Source organism: Piliocolobus tephrosceles, chromosome 4 (genome assembly GCF_002776525.5).
Source record: "Piliocolobus tephrosceles isolate RC106 chromosome 4, ASM277652v3, whole genome shotgun sequence".
NCBI lineage: Eukaryota > Metazoa > Chordata > Mammalia > Primates > Cercopithecidae > Piliocolobus > Piliocolobus tephrosceles.
In genome coordinates, this window is record NC_045437.1 from 35,921,178 (window position 1) to 35,931,286 (window position 10,109).

General features: G+C 36.0%; 1 protein-coding gene across 5 annotated transcripts in view; it reads left to right on the top strand.

The window, feature by feature from the left end:
- NIPBL (NIPBL cohesin loading factor) overlaps positions 1-10,109 on the top strand; it is a 187,609-nt gene that overhangs the window by 27,597 nt on the left and 149,903 nt on the right. The gene's annotated exons all lie outside the window — the stretch shown is intronic.

Genomic DNA, 10,109 nt, shown 5'->3' on the forward strand with positions numbered 1-10,109 from the left:
GCATGCAGGGTAAATTGTCCAAAAAAATACTAGTCAAGAACAGAAATATGTAGCTTGTCAGCAGTTAGTTGGAAAGGGGTAATAAGCAATGAATTTGAATAATTTACTAAGAGATAATATTACTGTAATGTGTGTGTTCATGGGATCAGTTCATCTCTTCCTATATATTTCTCATTTCTGTGTTGGTTCTGATGCAGGAGTTTTTTCCTGTTTGAGTGAGATCCACTAATGGAGGGTTGTTATTTGATGATTTAGGACTTGGGATTGAGCAGAAAACACTACTGTTTGCTTGTAAGATCAGAATTGGTCTTTTGAATATGGAATATACTACCTTCTTAAGTTTAGTTTTACATGTGTAAGTAAGGCAGTTTCCCCTGTGCAGTTTTTCCTTGGACTTCTTCCTAAACCAGTCTTAATGAGGAATGTGTGTGACATGTACCAAAAACTTCAAAACTTTAAGATAGAAAAAATATTTTGAAAATGCCTATTCATAAATTATTTATTGGTTTAATTTATTTTCAATGAAAATTTCAGTGAGATGTTAGGTGCAATATTTCTGAAATTTATCTAAAAAATAAGAAAGTCAAAGAAAATTCTGAAAACTAAGTTAATGGGGAAGGAAAAATAGACATGGCTTACTGCATATTAAAATGTCATTTCAAGCAGTAGTATCCAAAACATCAATACATCATGATAAATCAGTGGATGAGAGCAACCCGAAAATAAAACCCTACCGTTTCTGGGAATGAAATATATAATCATTGTCTCATATAGCTAATATGTAATATGTAGCATATAACATGTAATGAATATACATAAGATGCATAAAGGAATTCTTCATTTTTAGACCTCCCACAACAATTTTAAATAGTGACAGTGATACGAATAATATTACGATTATTTTGGGACTCTGTTTTAACATTAATTTTAACAAGAATGTATTTTGTGTTAAGTATAATCTTGGTTGCTGGGATTACATAATTTATCATCTTGTTAAAATTTTGTTGCCTTTATTAGTCTTTTCATTAAGAATGATATGTCCTTTTTTCTATCAAACTACTAATGCCTTTTAGAAGTTATTTCTGCTAACAGGACAGATTTTGTTTTACTTATTGCTTAAGATTGTTAACGAAACAATCTTTGCAAAACGAAGTGAAGTGAAAATTTAATCAAATGTGTAGACTGTTCTAACTACCTTGATCAAGTAAAACAATTTACTTTGTTGCAATCTAAGCTTTCATTTTGTCAAAGTCTAGTTATCTTATTAAATCTTCAGTAGAAGATATAATTAATACTTAGTGATTTCTAAATCTGAATATTGGAGAAAAGGGCACCAAATTGAAGAATGCTAGATTTTTAATATTTTCTAGAACTTTAATCTGTATGTTCCTCAAGGGGAATTGTTGTTGTTAAGCACTTTCTTGATGTGGGAAAACAGATCCACAAGAAATACGAGTTTCTTCCTCCCAGCCCCTAAAGATACACTACAGTGTAACTTCAGACTTGACTGAATTTTTCAACGTAGTGCTGTCTTTGCACAGGTGTATTTCTTTGCGCAGGTGGTGACTAGTAGAATGTGGATTCCACTTCTGATCCCATCATACTTGTTTGGTTTTTCCAGGTGAATATATAGCCAAGTTTTAAAAGCAATGCTCTGAGATTCTTACTCCACATCTTGTTAAATGGTGATTGTGAACCAGTAGATCTGGAGTAGGGTCTGAGAGTCTGCAATTTCTAACAAACCCAAACGTGATGTTATGCTCTCAGCGAGGTTCTAGACTGCTAAATTTCCTATATAGACTTAGTTGTTGTGATGTCTTTATTCAAAAAGAACTGCTTTGTTCTTGGTCTTATAATTGTATAAGATATTTTGTTAGGTGAGTCCCATATATTTTTTCTCACTTAATCTTCACAACACCCCTGCAAGACTGTAATACATGTTCATTATGGAAAATTCAGATAAGCAAAAAGAAGAAAAATAAAAGTTATGTAGACACCAGAAATAAGATAATATTTAATTATAAGTTTAAGACTCCAAGTGAAGATTAAAGCTCTAAAAGGAACTAAAGTTATAGCATCAGGAGTATTATATGCATTTTCCCACCTTAAGTAAAGAAAGCAAAACATTGTGGAAGTAATATGACTGAAACTAAAATGTATTTACTTAGAAAGAACCAGAAGAAAATATCAGAGCATACAGTAGTTGCGTTAGGGTTACAGGATTATAACAGGCACTTTCTCCTTTTATCTGCAGTCCAAAATATTTATAATGTGCATATGTTACCTTTATAGTACAAATTTTAAAACCTTAGTCTTCTCAGAAATGCCACTGAGGAAAAGGTCTGAAAGGTAATCATAACTAAACTAGGTAAATACTTTACAATTTAAATGAAAATCATCAAGATGGGCAAAGAATAATTCACACAAGTGAAAAATGGTAAATGAACAACTGGAAAGAATAAACCAAATACAGCTTTAGTAAAATAGTAAACGGCTTTACACAGTAGTTTAAAAAAAAAAAAATGTAGCCAGGTAGGTATCTGTCTTTCCCAAAAAGAAGTATTTTAGAGCTAACAACCAATGCTGACAAGGCACAGCAAAACCAATATATTTGTTCATTTCTGGTAGTAATATGCATCCTTTTGAAAGGTAATGCGGTTAACACAAAGATTCATAAATATTTAATGGCAATCGAATAGAAAAATATACACACTCCATCTGTTACTATGTAACATGCTTACATGCTGAAAGACAATCTTTTGGGAAAAAAACTTTTTTGAGGATAAAGAGATGAGATTACAGACTGCTTTAGTGTTTGCTTAAACATTCTTTAAGTCTTTTTTAACTTAAAAAAAGTTGACTTTACATATGATAGCCCTCTATCAAGTAAGTGAACCACATTTTGCGTATTATGGATGTTTATGCTTTTTTGTTTGTTTTTAGCCCTCTTTGGACTAATTCTATAGAATTTTCCTAAATTAGAAACAAGTCTTGAGATTTGGTTTTAACTTTCCTAGTACTAAAGTCAACTACTTATTCAAAATTTATTGAATTCACCTGTATGTGATACAATATCTAGTTATCATACAGAGAACATAGAATTGGGACCACAAGGAAATTATGATTTTAAGAAATAGAAGAACTTAAAAGTATTATTTCAGACATGACTGGAGAACTTTAGGCATTAAAAGAAATCTGTAAGTTGTGGTTTCAGTTTCTTCTCTTCAGTGTCCAAAATTGTATCCAAAATAGCACAGCCACTGCCAGACATGTGCATTAGATCTTTGAAAGCAAAAAGAGAAATGGTCTGTACCAGTAAGCCACAGTAGTGAAAAGTTTCAGCAGAGACTTTCAGAAGTAATTGGTCAGGTGCAGGTTCTGTAGAAACTTGAAGTCTTACCTAAGGAACAAGGTAAAGGAACATATAACATATACCATGTTACATGAACATAACATTTAATATTGTAAATACTTCACAGAGCTATTATTTTATGTATATCTTCATCTGAAATGATGTGTCTCCACTTGAACCTTATTGACTGTCTTTCCGGACTTCTTAAAACTGAAACCAAACAGCATACCCTAATTATCTAGTTTAGTATTTCCCAGCCACATGTTGGGTGAGAGCTGTTGGCATTTTGGACAAGACACTTCTTGTGCTGGACTGCCCTGTGATTTTGTGTCCCACTCATTACTGCCAGTTGCAACCCTCAGGAATGAGTACTAGAAACACCCTCACATGGGATTGGTGAGCAAGTACCTTCTGTTGAGAATTGGTCTAGTCCTTTGAAGAATGCTAGTTAGCTCGTTCTAAAATAGGTTAATTTCATGTCATAGTGGTTAGGTAAAAGCTTCACATTGGACATGAATAAAAAGGATTAGAGTTTAGTATATTCGGGAAACTAATATAAGATCTTTGAATCTTATTTTGTTCCAAGATTGATGAAATTCAGGAGAGGACTTGCTACGGTGTTTTTGGAGGGTAATTTTGCACTACTGTTTGAATCAAAATTTTAAATTGCACATTTCTCATTAACCCCACTTCTAGGAATCAAGCGTATAGAACTCTTGGAGGGCATGAAAATTTATTTGCCAGGATGTTCATTTGCAGTATTATTGGTAATCGCAAAAATAATAAAAGCTAGGAAAAAAAAGAATGAATTAACCAAGAACAATAAAACCCCACCTACCTAAAAGAATATTATAAATAGAGAAAAGGTTAAATGGGCATATAGTACATGTTATACGTCTTTTATTTAAAAGGAACTGGGACTCTATGTCCTGAATAAATTTTTAACAAACAATGATTATTAAAGGAAAAAAAAGAACAGTATGGGCCATGCACGGTGGCTCATGCCTGTGATCCCAGCATTTTGGGAGGCTGAGGCGGGCAGATCACAAGGTCAAGAGATTGAGACCATCCTGGCCAACGTGGTGAAACCCCGTCTGTACTAAAAATACAAAAATTAGCTGGACGTGGTGGTATACGCCTGTAGTCCCAGCTATTCAGGAGGCTGAGGCAGGATAATCACTTGAACCTGGGAGGTGTAGGTTGCAGTGAGCAGAGATCGCGCCACTGCATTCCAGCCTGGTGACAGAGTGAGGCTCTGTCTGAAAAAAAAACAAAAAAAGAACAGTATGATTAGTATCATCTTCAGTTTTGAAATAACGTGTGTATATGGATAAGTAAGGCCTGGAAGGTGACTTCCTATATTGTTTAAAAAAAGTAAATGAAAAAGTATAACCAAGGCTTTCAAAGGTTGAAAAAGGGAATAATACTTCGTTTTTCTAGAACATGATTGATCCTCCCATCATTTTCCTTCATTTCTTCCTTTAGACTGCACAATTGCACTTGTAGTAAACCCTACCTCTTGAATCCCTACCCAAAGATATTTTGAAAAGGATCTAGTAACTAATGGGGCGATAAGCAGCACTATCATCATGGGCACCTTAGGCTCAGAATTTGTCATGTTTTAACTGTTTCTCTGTCTTTGCTCCCATGTCATCTTCAGTTGTTGGGTCCAACTTGCACATCTTTTCCATATACCTTTATTGTTCTTCCTGTCTTTATCCTAGTTCACTTCATACCTAGATTATTACAGTAGCCTGTGAAGCTGGTCTCTTTTCAGCTTAAGTATTTCCAGCTGTGGAGAGTATACCTCAGTGAAAATACTGCTTTAGCAATTTGTACCTCTTTACTCTATAAATTATGTTTTATCTTACCTTTTTTTTAGTGGTGGAGTAAGAAGGTAAAGGTAGATATAGGAGCTGATACTATTGTGTTTCAGTACTGGTGATCTATTGCTAAATGATTATATAAGCTTGCACACTGACCCAACTCTTCTAGAAGGGAAAGTGTTAACAAAACTAGTGAGAGAGATTGTAGCCAAGATTTAAAATGGATATATTTATGGGAGAAGCCTGCATAGTGAATTGTGTTTTAGGGTAGGAATTGTGTAATGAGTAAGCATGTCTGCCCTTTTTCTAATATCTGTTAAGTTTGGGGTTATTTTATTCCATGTCTTGTATCTTATCTTTTAGAAATCCTCAGTTGAATTAAGAAGAGAAAAGATGTGGCCGGGCGCGGTGGCTCAAGCCTGTAATCCCAGCACTTTGGGAGGCCGAGACGGGCGGATCATGAGGTCAGGAGATCGAGACCATCCTGGCTAACATGGTGAAACCCCGTCTCTACTAAAAAATACAAAAAACTAGCTGGGCAAGGTGGCGGACACCTGTAGTCCCAGCTACTCGGGAGGCTGAGGCAGGAGAATGGCGTAAACCCGGGAGTCGGAGCTTGCAGTGAGCTGCGATCCAGCCACTGCACTCCAGCCCGGGCTACAGAGCGAGACTCAGTCTCAAAAAAAAAAAAAAAAAAAAAAAAAAAGAAGAGAAAAGATCATTTAAAAAAATATATCTAGACTAGCATTGTATGAATGAAGACTGCAGAAATATGTAGAAACCTGCTAGAAATTGGTCAGTTAGTAAGGTATCCCCTTGATAGCAATTTCCCATATGGAGGATGTGGTAGGGAGGTCATAGCATCTGGAGAGGTTTTTCCTAAGTGACAATCATCACATTCTGAGATGGCATTCCACTTATTACCTTTCTCCCCTTGAGAATCAGTTTTAATGAGTCATTATTACTAAGGGAATGTATTTTTATTTCTTATGTGCAGGGGCAGAAAACTAATTTGGAATAGTTACCTTAGAGAAAATGAGTTGGCAGTAGCAGTGATTATTTCCTTCACTCCCATGCCCAAATCTTTCATACTCTTTAAGGCTGAAAACTGCCACTTCCTCTAGGAAACATTCCCTGATTTCCTTCTGGCCTTTCCTATTTAGAGATAATTTTTCCCTCTTCTGATCTTACTTGAATCTTGTTTATGACCCTTGTTATTTTCTACATTGTACTATAAATTATGTGTGTGCTTATAAAGAAATCTATATTCTATACTAGAAACTCTTCCTAGGGCAGAGTACATGTCTCACGCCTCTTGTATTCTCACAGTACTCAATACAACATCTTGCACATAATACAGAGGCTTGGCAAATATTTCCTGATCATATTATTAATTGTGAAGTTTGCTAGGCAAATTTAATGAACTTCAAATGTCATTGCTCTTCTACCCCTTTAAAATGTCTTTTACCACAGAGAAAAATTAGCAAAAAATTATAAAGCTGATATCCAGTAACTGATATTAGGAAAGCAATGTATTGAAGAAGGAGCTAGTATAAATCTGGAAGTGAGTAGAGATGTGGATAAGCAGTGAATGTTACAAAACCTTGTAGGTAATGCAGAGTTTGACCTTTTTCTGTACTTGAAGAGAGCCATTTGAAGACAATTTTAAGAGGGGAGTCATTTGATCAAATTCGTGTTTTAAATAGTCTGATACAATGAGGAAGCTAACTGTACAGGCAGTAACACTAGAAGATGGGAAGCCAATTAGGTTATTGCAAGAATCTAGGAAAGAATAAATCCTAAGATCTTACAACAGATGCAGTATAGTAGGCTAAAAGAGAATGGATTTAAGAAATAGATAAAATTGATAGGCTTGGTGCCTTATTTGATGTGGAGTAAGGCATATGGAAGCATCTTGACGAGGCTTTAGAGATTGGATGAAGTGCTGACACATAAGTTGGAGAAGGAATGTAGGGAGGAGGGAGAATAGCAGTAACTTTAGTGGCTGAGATGAGTTTTGAACGTGGTGATATTGAATTGTCTGTAGGAGAGCCAGTTGAAGATGTCCAGCAGTCAGTTGGTAATATAAGACTGAGGTTTATGGAGAGATCAAGTCTTAGAATCATCAGCATATAGATTCAGAGTAAGAGTGGCTAGAGCTTGTCCTAGAGAACATGTATGGCTGATTTTTATTTTTTTATTTTTTTATTTTTTGAGACAGAATCTCACTCTGTTGCCCAGGCTGGAGTGCAGTGGTGTAGTCTCAGCTCACTGCAAGCTCCGCCTCCCAGGTTTACGCCATTCTCCTGCCTCAGCCTCCCCAGTAGTTGGGACTGCAGGCGCCCACCACTGCGCCCGGCTAAATTTTTTGTATTTTTAGTAGAGACAGGGTTTCACTGTGTTAGCCAGGATGGTCTCGATCTCTTGACCTCGTGATCCGCCCGCCTTGGCCTCCCAAAGTGTTGAGATTACAGGTGTTAGTCACCACGCTAGCCTTTTTTTTTTTTTTTTTTTTTTTTTTTTTGAGACGGAGTTTCACTCTTGTTGCCCAGGCTGGAGTACACTGACACGATCTCGGCTCTCTGCAACCTCCGCCTCCCAGATTCAAGCAGTTCTCCTGCCTCTGCCTCCCAAGTAGCTGGGATTACGGGCATGCACCACTATGCCCAGCTAATTTTGTGTTTTTAGTAGAGACAGGGTTTCTCCATGTTGGTCAGGCTGGTCTCAAACTCCTGACCTCAGGTGATCCACCCGCCTCGGCCTCCCAAAGTACTGGGATTACAGACCTGAGCCACCGCGCCCGTCGTATTGTTGATTTTTAAAACCTTTTCTTCACTGTTTTCTCTGGTGTTTCCTTTAGCCAAGTATTTGTTATGGTTTACTTTCTATTATTGTTTTTATTATAGAAACAGTGTCTTTCAACCTGAATTTAATCATGGGGGGAAATAAAGCAATCCAAATTGAGGAACACTGTGAAAAACAATTGGCATTAAAATGTCTTCAACAATGTCTATCTTGAAATATTAAAAATATAGGTTGTGGAATTGTTCAACATTAAAGGAGACTAAAAGAGACGTGATAACCAAATGCAACCTGATTTGATTGATTCCAGATAATCTTTTTAGAGGAAATTATTGGAATAATTGGAGAAATTTGAATATGGATTGTATTTTAGATAATAGTAACAATGTTAAAGTGTGATAATTTATTGTTTTATAGGAGAATGTCCTTTTACGTAGGGTAAAGTGCCATAATGCAACAACTCCAGTGGTTCAGCACACGCAAAAAAAAGTATGTGTAAAGTGATAAAGCAAATGTGGTTTGCATTGTAAGTGCATCTTATTATGTAAATATGTATTTTTACAAAAGTGCCTAGTTTTCTTATTTCCTTCTTTTTCTCTTTCTTTTTTTTTTTTTTTTTTTTTTTTTTTTTTTTTTTTTTTTTTTTTTTTGAGACAGACTGTCTTGCTCTGTCTCCCAGGCTGACATGCAGTGGCATGATTACAGCTTACTGCATCTTCTACTCCCTGGGCTCAAGCCATCCACCCGTCTCAGCCTCCTGAATAGTTGGGACTACAGATGTATGCCAGCACAGCTGACTAATTTTTCTGTAGAGAATCTCCCAATTTTTCTGGTCTTGAACTCCTGGGCTCAAGCAGTCCTTCTGTCTCAGCCTCCCAAAGTGCTGGAATTTCAGGTGTGAGCCACTGTGCCCAGCCTGGTTTTCTTTATCTATTTTTGCATATGGTAGTATATTAGAGGTTGAATACAATTATATTTATTACATGTTTGTGCTTTTCTCTATTAATTATGGGAAATTGTTAAGACAAAATAGCATTCACCGTATAGCAGCTGGTTTATCCTGGGGTTCTTCTCTTTGCAGGCAAACTTACTAAGTAAATGGACCAGAATAAATTATTTGTATAATCTATTATTAATAAACTCTGTATTAGAATAGGATATAATCTCAGTTATTTAATACAACTAGGGTTTATTCTTGCTCACATTACCTATCCAACACTTTGTCAGGGAATAGATTTACTCCATACAGTAGCTCAAGAAATCATACTGATGGAATTTCTGACAGCGTATAGCTGTACACCTGGAACATTAGGCCTCCACGGTGACCACCACATGGAAATAAAGCGCTAGAGGGTCTTCTGTTGGCTGTTAAATATTTCAGCCATGAAATGACACCCAGGTCATTCAGTCACTCACAGCCTGGTAACCAGAACTAGTTACCTTACCCTGCTGGAAAGTGTCTGGGACATGTGGGAAGCACATGGTTGTTTGGTGAACAGTAAATGTCTCTGTCACATATTGTAATTCATCTCAAGAAATATATGTAGTCTTTAAACCTATGGCAAAGTTTTTGTGTGCCAGATGCCTGAGAAACAAGATATTTTCGTTTAAAAATAAACAAATAATCCTCAACTTTTTTTCTAACATACCAAATTGATCCATATGCATGATGAAAAACCTCTGATATTGAACATAGAGATTCTTATTAATTGCGGTGTTCACGGGATTAGAATTTAAACATATGGATAATGGCCATTGTTGCCATAATTCTGCTTATTAAATTGTACTAAAAAAGTGTTACAGGCTGAGTATCCCTAATCCAAAGTGATCCAAAATACAAAACTTTCTGAGTGCCTACACGGTGCCACAAGTAGAAAATTCCACACCTGACCTCATGACAGGTTGCAGTCAAAATTTTGTTTAATGCACAAAGGTATTATAAGTATTGTATAAAATTAACTCTGGGCTATGTGTATGGGGCGTATATGAAACATACATGAATTTTGTGTTTAAACTTGGTTCCCATCTACAAGATACTTCATTATGTGTATGTAGATGTCCCAAAATTTGAAAATCCGAAATTTGAAACACTTCTGTTTCCAAGCATTGACACTCAACCTGAATCACTT